Here is a 10,111-nt window from a genome sequence, read left to right as displayed (position 1 = left end):
TAGAAGAAGGCAAGGCTGGCCCATGAACACAAGCTGAGAGCACTCCTAGGTAACCCAACAGCACCCAGGCTTCTGTGGCTGAACACCCAACAGTTTTTTCTCGTGCATGTGAACAATTCTCCCTATCATTATAGCAAGTCACATACATGAAGAAACAGGACATATTTCCTAAATTTTAAGTCATACTCAACATTCAGGATTAGGGGAAGTAAGAAAATACTGTGGAGTAATGAGGTAATGTACACAACTATAGTGACAACCTCTAAGAAGAAAGCATGAAAATAAACATGACTTTTTAAGAAATAAAAATACTGTCTGAACAGAATTTAGAATTTGCCTTCTGTATAGCCCTTCAGACAGGGACAAAATTTAATTTTCTCAACATCTCATCTAGTTAAACAAATGCACAATTTAGAGTAAACAGAAGTCAATTTGTGATGCTATTTTGCTATCAATGTTGTTACATGTAATACAGGAAATGAAATAAAATAAAGAACCCCCATCTGTACTAATGGCTCAGTATAAAATCTGAATTTGAGCAAAGAACCTTATTGAAATTCTACTCCTAAAAAGTTACACCTAGTGCTGGTTTTGTAAGCACTGCTACCTTAATGTACTTAACAGAACACTGGCATTCAGAATAGACTTAATAATTTAAGAGAAGACATGCCCCAAGTAAGTTTTACCATAACAAAAAAAAAACGTTTACTACCTTCAACTATAAAGGGTATCATTTTAAATCTGTATTAATTAAAACAATTATGGATATATGTAAAATAATTAAAGCAAAGTTAACTGACATAACTAACATTCTCAATGATCACTTTATGATTTGTAAAGTAAAAACAAACATACACCCATGCTTAAGACATCAATATTCTTACACAGGAAAAGAGCATTATGGCAAGAATCCATATTTTCGAGTCTGAAAATTTTATTGAGACAAGATCAGCTTATGTTTAAGAGAAAACCCTACTGGTTTTCAAAGAAAAAAACTTTTTTCAATCCATAAATTCCTACTGACTCAGATTATTTTCATGTGGTAAATATTTTTCTGCTATTTAAGTAGCTCAAAATCTCACTTAAAAAAATATGTTTAAACAACTCCAAAAGGTTTGATTAGCATGGGGATTTATGATGTTAATCTTACTATTAAAATTTTGAACCAGTTTAGCTAGGATATGTCAGTATGTTATTTAATGCCCTTTATCCCTACCTTTAAAGATTGTTAAGTCTTAGGAAGGAAGTGGGACAGGGAACAGACATAGAAGAGTGAAGGCCCCTCTCTCTCTTTCAGGTTTTGCCATTACCATTCTGTGTGGAGTGGTTTCAGGACGAGGCGACCGCACACTTCTAGCCAGAAATCGGATGACCTCAAAACCACACCTCATTTCAGGCTGAGGCCTCATGTCTTTCGCTTAGAGCTAAAAATAAAAATACATGTGAATGAACAAATGATCATGAAATGAAATTTCTAACATGACACTAAATTATAAAATATCGGAAGCCATTTTTTATCCCAGAAAAATGAAAATATACATAATTCCACAGTCACAATCCTATTTTAAATGGAAAGATGTCCCTTTTATCCTGCTGGCTGTTGGGAATAATAATGATAATTTAATTTCAAGTTGGGTCCATAAAGCTAGAGCAGTATTTTATTCACCTCCTGGGATTATGGCACATTTATTTTTTATAGTCAAATATAACAATATCACTAATGAAGGTAATGAAGTTAAAACAGCAATTTCACTCTTCTCCTATAGATGCAAACCAAGTCAAGAAAGTACAGCACTGAGCCATACCAAATACATGATCTGAAGAAACATGTTTTTGTGTATTCAGAATTCCAGTTCCAATAGCAATGCTCCAAAGTGTGTGATAATTAACCTGCTTCTGCAATAATCCAAAGAAAGACACTCACTCATTCACCAATAGGAAACAAGTGCTACAAGTCAAATGCAGCACAACAGATGGGGGACTCCGACCTGGCCTGCAAGACTGCAGCCCTGGTGTCCGCATACAACTGTGTGCCTCACGTATCAGCTACCAGGTGAGCTGTTTCCACCAGAGGTAGGAAGGCAAAAGGGCAGGCATGTTACCTTTGTGAGCCTAAACACGACAGTCTGTAGACTCTGAAAGCAAAGTCCACCGAGAACCCTGAACCTTTATGCTGTCGATAAGGGACCTCTTTGGTGCCAAGTTTATGTTTTCAAATCCTATTATTACTCCTGAACGTTAACTCCTTATTTGGAGAATGCTGGTAGTTTTGATCCCAAACAAAATGCCTCAGGCTATTTTGAAAGGTTAAATCAGCCAAGAACTTTCAAAAATCACTTACTACTACAGTATTCCATTCAAACGAAAACCTAATTTAAACTCAAAGATTCTTCTACCAAAGTTACACTTAAAGAATTGGCCCTAAGTAGAGTAAAATGAAGACAAATATCTTATAGATTTTTATATCATTCACATATATCCATTAATTATAATTCATAAACACTGATTATTATTCATTTCTCTGCTGAGTTTATGTATACCAATGAAATTCTTTAATTTTGCCAGGATATAACACATTGTTATAAAGCATCAAATTTATGCTCCTGATTCAATTTGGCCCCATCTTCAATGTAATAAACACATTTGTAAGTTAGTTTTTCTTCCAGAATTTTTTTAGGGAGTCCAACTAATTTCAGTATCTAAACAAATATTACAAAGCCATATGTTTCAACTTTGAAGTCATAAATCTCAGGAACTGTGCTTTAAATTAATATACTGTAATTTATACTTAAGTATCTAAAATGATGAAGAACTGTGAGGAATCCTATCTAGGTTCTGAGCATCTCATGGTTTTAATCAAATCAGAGCTTGAGGTGTTCATTTCCTAATGATATTCTTGTGGAGATTCTACAAGTTTTACACTCCGATATACTCAAATTTTAAGCAAGGAAAATTTGAAACTATACTGGTTTTATTTAAAGCAAACATCCAATTCCTCTTCCTTCACCAAGTGCTCGCTGAGCCCTTTCTGTCTGCAGTACATTTTTGAGAAAATGTAATGAAGTAAAAAGGGCAGGTATGTTACCTCTGTAGGCCTTAACACGACTTTTTCTACTTCAAGCTTTTTTATTTATTTTTATTTATATATAACGTCGGAATGCATTACAATTCTTAGTACATATATAAAGCTCAATTTTTCATATCTCTGGTTGTATACACAGTATAGTCATACCAATTTGTATCTTCATACATGTACTTTGGCTAATAATGATCATCACATTCAACCATCATTAATTATCCCCTGCCCCCTTCCTTCCCCTCCCACCCCTCTGCCCTATCTAGAGTTTGTCTATTCCTCCCATGCTCCCTCTCCCTAGCCCACTATGAATCAACTCCCTTATATCAAAGCAAACATTTGGCATTTGTTTTTTGGGCATTGCCTAACTTCACTTCGCATTATCTTCTCTAACTCCATCCATTTACCTGCAAATGCCATGATTTTATTCTCTTTTATTGCGGAGTATGATTCCAATGTGCATATATGCCACATTTTTTTATGCATTCATCTACTGAATGGCATCTAGGTTGGTTCCACAGTTTTCCTATTAGCTATTGTGAATTGTGCTGCTATAAATATTGATGTGGCTGTGTCCCTGTAGTATGCTGTTTTTAAGTCCTTTGGGAAACCAAGGAGAGGGATAGCTGGGTCAGATGGTGGGTCCCTTCCCAATTTTCCAAGGAATCTCCATACTGCTTTCCATATTGGCTGCACCAATTTGCAGTCCCACCAGCAGTGTGTAAGTGTGCCTTTTCCCCACATCTTCAACACCACTTTTTTTTTATGTTTGTAGGCATAATAGTTGCCATAAATGTTCATCATCATTACTTTAACATTTGCTTACTCCAAAACCCCAATGTCCTCACCAACAGAGAGCCTACGGTTTAAGCTACAGTTCTTCTTGGGTCATACTGCCGCCATACTAGAGGCTCCAAGTGCTTCCCAGAGCGCCCATCTCCCCTCAGACCTACTAGCCTCATCCCTGCTACAGTCACAGCTAAACTATGTTCCAACCACTTTGTGTTTTGCTCAAAGTGAGCCACAGTCCACAATGACAAATACTGTGGCAATTCCACGAGACAAGTTTCAGTTCCAGAGCTTTCCCCAGCTGCGCTCTGGTAGGGGCCTGTGGTGAAGCAGTGCGACCATGCTGTCTGGAAGACCCCCTTCGGCTCACATCTCTACCCACAGCCTTCAATTACAGTAAGCAAAACCTCCATTGGGTTTTACAAGGAGTGGTGTGATGAAGTCTTCCACCTGACAAGATCAAGAAATTCTAATGAGTTACTTCTAAATTTGACAAATAATAGAATGGAATTTCTATAAAAACAATCCTTATTTCAACATACACTGAATACAATGTCAACCACATTCTCCAGAAAATGAGCAGAGCTAGCCCCTGCCCCATGCCGCAGCTGACACACAGTCCTCCCTCGGCATATCACCCAAGCAGAAGCTTTCTTACCTTATGTGAGAGACTAACTCAACATTCACCTTGCCATCTGTATACGACGCTAAGCCCAACATTCACCAGTCAGAAAAACCTCAAATTTAAGGATTCTGTGGGAGCAAGACAGAGGGCTCAGAAACTGGCATCGAAACAAATAGCTAGCCATTTGGAAGACAACCCTACTGCTTAAGCCAAAGTATGTTCCAAACACAGCACATTTAAAGTAAAAATAAATAAATAAATAAATAAATAAATAAAAATGCTTGAAGAAAACATGGGTAAAATGTTCAAAAATACCTTTTGAAGCACAGGAAGGACTTTAACAATGATGTTAAACCTAGAAGTCAAAAAAGGATATAATTGTTTTTTTTTTTTTAAGGCAGAATACCATACCAAAAAATACATAAAAACAAAACAAACTGAGAAAAATACTTGTAGCCAATATTAATAAAGACAAGAGTTTTTAGAATTTACCAAAACAAGGCAAACACCCAATGAAATATGTGCAACAACTACAGATAATTCACCAAGGGGAAAAAGATGACCAGTAACTATATGAACACACTTTCAAAACCACTCAAAACTAAAAGAAACCCACTCCAAAATGAAATGTCAGCAGACTGACAGGGATCATCAAAAGTGTGGGGACACAGAACAAAGGGTAGATATTTCAGTTCTTGGCAGACTTTTTTATCCCAGTAGCCACAGGATGATCTGAGTGGTGCTGAATTAGCCCAAAACATCAGTTAAACAGAGGGATTTTTACACAAAGCAAATAAAAATGTACTCTCGTACTCCTGTACTAAATTGCCAAATCATCTTTTTTTTATTACTATGTTATTAAAATTGAAATGCTACTGATAAAATTCTTATCCTTTTCATGTTCTGTTTAAAATGGCTCAAAGATCAGACTGTATATTTGAAGCTCAAAGTGTCTATACATCAGAATACTTCTACCTTCCTATGTCTGGTTCTCTTGGTAATAAATCAGGATGTTTTACAGGCCTTTGATGCCTCAGTCCTGCTAATCGAAAGGAACTGCGTTCTCTAAAAGAAATTATTAGACTAACAACTAGAACAGCTTATAAGTGGGTGGCATATTCCAACCACGATGAAAACAAAAGTACCTGTCTCCAGGCCACAGATGAGAATCCCACAGTCTTAATACAGCGTTGCCCAAGATAAGCTTATGCTCCAGGAAGTGGACACCACAGTGTTTCTCACATTAACCTCACAATGGTCAGTAACTGAGACTTTTTTTTTTTAATTTCCCTACAACATGGCAACAAGCATGACCATTTGGGCCTATCATAAGAAATTAACAACATGAATGACCACTGAACATATTCATATTTTCCTAGTTCCATCAGTAACTGTCCCAACACAAAGGAGGGCAGCCGAGAGGACTTTCTGAGAAGCTCCCTTCCCTCTTGAGGCTGTACTCCTTCCCTGCCTGCACACTGGAAAGCAACATCCTCCAGTCCCAAGGCTCACCCTTGCTCCATTCTGCACCAGTCCACATCTCTCCTCCAGGGACACATCCATCAGTTATGGAAAAGGTGAATGGCCACAGTAAATCCACAAGGACAAATTTACTCTTCTAAACTGAATTGACCAATTAGTAGTTTTTAAATTTTTGCCTTAGGGAAATCTTCAAGAATATACAAATAGAACAGAACAATGAAGGACTATGGATTTTCACCCTATTTAACAATTATCAATATTCTGTCATTTCTGTGTCACCTACAACTCCATTCACTCCTCACCCCACAATTCAGTAGCAATTATTTGCCTTTCCCACCTGAAGTAAAATTACAACTAAGTAATATGGGTTTGTGGTTATTGTTGCTTTTATCATCTTAACCATCGTTAAGCAAACAGTTCAGTAGGATTAAGCACATTAATATGTTATATCATCACCATATCCATCTCTACAACTTTTTTCATATTCAATTTGGATGTATTCCTCTTCCCTTTAGCTTCTGTTAACCTCCTTTCTACTTTCTTTCTCTGTAATAACATAGGACCTCAAAAATGGAATCATACAGTGTATCTCTGACTGGCTGATTTCACTTAGCATGATACCTTCAAAGTTCACCCCTGTGGTGATATTCCATTCTTGCATCAATGGATACTTGGGCTGCTCCCAACTTAGGCTCTTATGCATAATGCTGTTATGAACATGGTTGTACATCTCTCTTTAGGTCTTTGCTTTCAATTTTTGGGGGTATATACCCAGAAGTGGAATTGCTGAGTCATGTGGCCATTCTATTATTCATTTATTGAGGGACCTCCATATTGTTTTCCACAATAATGCCAATTTACATTCCTATCAACAGTGCATAGGGTGATAATCTTATCTTTAAGGCAACTAGCACTTGAAAACAATTTGGGGTATAAGAAGTATACTCAATACACATTATCTATGTAGTTAGCTTAACACTAAAAATATTAATAATGCAGGACTTTAAAAGACACAAAAAGTAAAAATATAAACATAATGGAAAGCTATCTGAGTCTCCCAACGGAAAACTAACCTAAAACAACTATGAGTATTCAAGTAGCCTTCACATACCAACTACATAAGTAGGCAAACTCAGATTTGTTGTTGTTCTTATCATGGGCATAAAAATAAACACTAGTTCCAAATAACAAAAACGGCCTAACAAAGTATCTGTAAGAACTTAAAAAAGTCAAATAACAACTTTTGGGTAAGATTTTGTTTGTTTGTTTGTAGTGCTGGGGCTTCAACCCAGGCCTACCACTGAGCCACATCCCCAATTCAGGAAAACTCTTAAAATATCATCCACCTATACCTCCTAGAACAACACTGTTTTAAGTCAGCAATCTACAGTTCCCCCTCAAATAAACAACTACCCATGGGCATCACCTTCTAAAGTCTGACACTATGTAGTGCTGGCACTGTTATGTTCCCAGGGTTTTTGAAAGCTAGGCAACAAAAATGGAACAGTATGGAACTATTATCTAACAATGGAATAAACAAAATTTATTAATTCTATGTTACAATTTAAGTATTTCAAATTTGAAGGACACAATATCCTGCACAATAACAAAACTGTTCATAAAAGCTATCAATTAACCATAAATGTTTATTTTTGAAACCTCAATTCTGCTACATTGATGTATGTATTTACCTTGTACCAGTACCAACTACAATATTTTTTAATAATCAGTGTCCAAGTTTTCTCCTTTATTAAATTTAAAAGAAGTATAAATATATATGTATTTTTTCTTGACAACTTGGTTTAAGTTGCCAACAACCATCTCATTGCAGACCTTATGCTCTTACTGTAAAGTTAAACTTGGATGATGGTACCTTTAGGACCATCTTCTACATACAATCTGAAGCCTGTTAGTTTCCTCAACAATACCATCACGAAACTCAAAGTAGATCCAAGAAGAGACATAATCATAGCTGGTACATATGATGACTAAAAACTGTGCAGAGTTTAAGATACATCGCTATAAAATGGGCCCTTTGTATCCATGGGTTCTGTAACCATGGACTCAACTAATGGCAGAGCAAAAACCACTGAAGAAAAATTGTACTGAACATAAACAGACTTATTTTCTTGTCATTATTTCCTAGTCAACATAACAACTATTTATATAACATTTACATTGTACTAGGTATTTGAAGTAACCTACAAATAATTCAAAGAATCACTCAGAAGATTGGGTAAATATATATATTAATATCTGTACTTTGGCTTTTTTAAAAGGTTGAATCCCCATGAAGAACATAACACCAACACCGCTACCCTCCAAAAAAGGACCAAAAAAAAAAAAGAAAAAAGAAAAAAACCAACCTATTCTTCTTTTTGTTGATTGGCAGATACTACCTGGGAAAAAATGCACTGCGACAGTTCTTCATGTTTCAGTTGTCTCCACCACCAAGTACCAGAACTGATGCTCTCCTCTCTTTTCTGGGACTCCTCTTCCCTCATGCTGTCCATGGCTTAGCACCTTAGTATCTACTCAGATGATCCTTCCTCAGGGAGGACTATCAAGAAACACCCAACAAAAACAGCTCTGCTCACTGATTCCACCCCAACCAATCTGTAGCCCCTTCTTTATCCTGTGTGAGCTTACTTGCTAGCACAATTTACTACCAAAGACTGTACTCTGACTTATTTATTTTTTATCTTCCCTCCTAGAATGATTCTAATTTCTTGACATTTACATATAAAACTGTATCATTCAAAGCGGAGAAAAAAACTTCAATACAATTCTACATGAAGAATTCATTTTACCAATATGGAAACTGAACCCTCCATCTGCTAAACAGTAAGCCAGGACCTGGCTATAGCTAAGTTTATACCCTTAATCTCAGAGGGACTCTCAAGATCATATAATTCAGAGCTTCAAGGCCAGCTCAGTGTGAACACAGCCATACTTCAATCAAACACAGAACGTAACTGGCTACAAACAAGCACTCATTTCTTGAAGTACAGAGTCAAAGGCAAAAGCTGAAGATAATTATTACAGAGGCTCCTCAACACAATTAGAATAAAAATCTCTGTCAAAGCTCAAGAAACTACACTGACTGTTCAACTGACCAAGCAATTGTAAAACACTAAACTCTTTGAGTGCAACAACACTTTAGGGTTGGCTGAGGTGAACATGAATGAAAAGAAAAAAGCTAAAAACACAGGGGTATGTGGGTAGCACAGGAAGCCCACCAAGGGGATGCTGAACACAAGAGGAAGAGAGAAAGCAGGCCATGAATAAAAGCTCATTGAAAGGATAGCTACTACATAATTTCCAGGGCCTAGTGCATAATGAAAATGAAGGGCACTTTTAAAAATGATTATGAACCTCAAGATGGCAACAAGAACCTGTTAAACGCAGCATGGGCCTTGTGTGAGCACACAGCAAGAATGGAAATGCAGAATCAAGCCATCCACAAGTGTAGAGGAGACCTTCACAGAGGCTGTGGACACCCAGGCCCAGCAATGTCCAGCTATGTCCTCAGACTTGCCTGGGAGCTGGAGGAGGATATACTTTTAAATCAAGGGGAGGGGAAAGGATAACTGCATTAAGATCTTAAAAACACATTTCTGTGGTTGAGTACAAGATTAATTACCAGAACAGATGGGCACTTACTTAAGGCAGGAAATGGAATTGATAAGTTTTGTTGCAGGGTCATAATGAAGATGTTCTGGAGTCTGTCACTACCCAGGAAAGATCAATATGGCTCCCTGAGAGCAAGATGACAAGAACCCTATACATCAGATCTGAAATGCCTGACATAAAGAGAGACAGGAGAGAGATGCCAAAGACAGATTCTTCCCTATGCACTAACTGCTCAGGGTTAGTCACTGTTTAAAAAGAAAGAAGGAAGGAAAGAAGGGAAGGAGGGAGGCTGGGTTATTATCAGGGAAAGAGATGGAGTCTGGGGTTAGAAAGCAGAAAGTTTCCTAACAGAATGAATCTTGGGAGAGTTAAAGTTTAAAACTAGGAAGTTAAAAAAGAAGCCTACAAAATTCCCAGCTATGTCACCATTCCACATGATACATCTGTCTACTTTTGAGTTCATCTCCCAACTTCTAAAACGTTGTGATATATTCAACCTAGACTGC

General features: G+C 37.0%; 2 protein-coding genes across 2 annotated transcripts in view; both read right to left on the bottom strand.

The window, feature by feature from the left end:
* Nucleotides 1-3,315, bottom strand: part of LOC131424728 (uncharacterized) — a 31,152-nt gene extending 27,837 nt beyond the window's left edge. The window contains exon 1 of the mRNA XM_058583980.1: nt 1,311-3,315. The gene's annotated coding sequence lies outside the window, so the exon portion shown is untranslated. The remainder of the gene's footprint in view (nt 1-1,310) is intronic.
* Xkr6 (XK related 6) overlaps nt 1-10,111 on the bottom strand; it is a 234,203-nt gene that overhangs the window by 159,525 nt on the left and 64,567 nt on the right. The gene's annotated exons all lie outside the window — the stretch shown is intronic.

The sequence above is a fragment of the Marmota monax genome, unplaced genomic scaffold (assembly GCF_021218885.2).
Source record: "Marmota monax isolate L192 unplaced genomic scaffold, Marmota_monax_Labrador192_F-V1.1 WCK01_AAM20220418_F8-fsc00288, whole genome shotgun sequence".
Taxonomy (NCBI): Eukaryota; Metazoa; Chordata; class Mammalia; order Rodentia; family Sciuridae; genus Marmota; species Marmota monax.
This window is presented reverse-complemented; position numbering and strand designations above follow the sequence as displayed.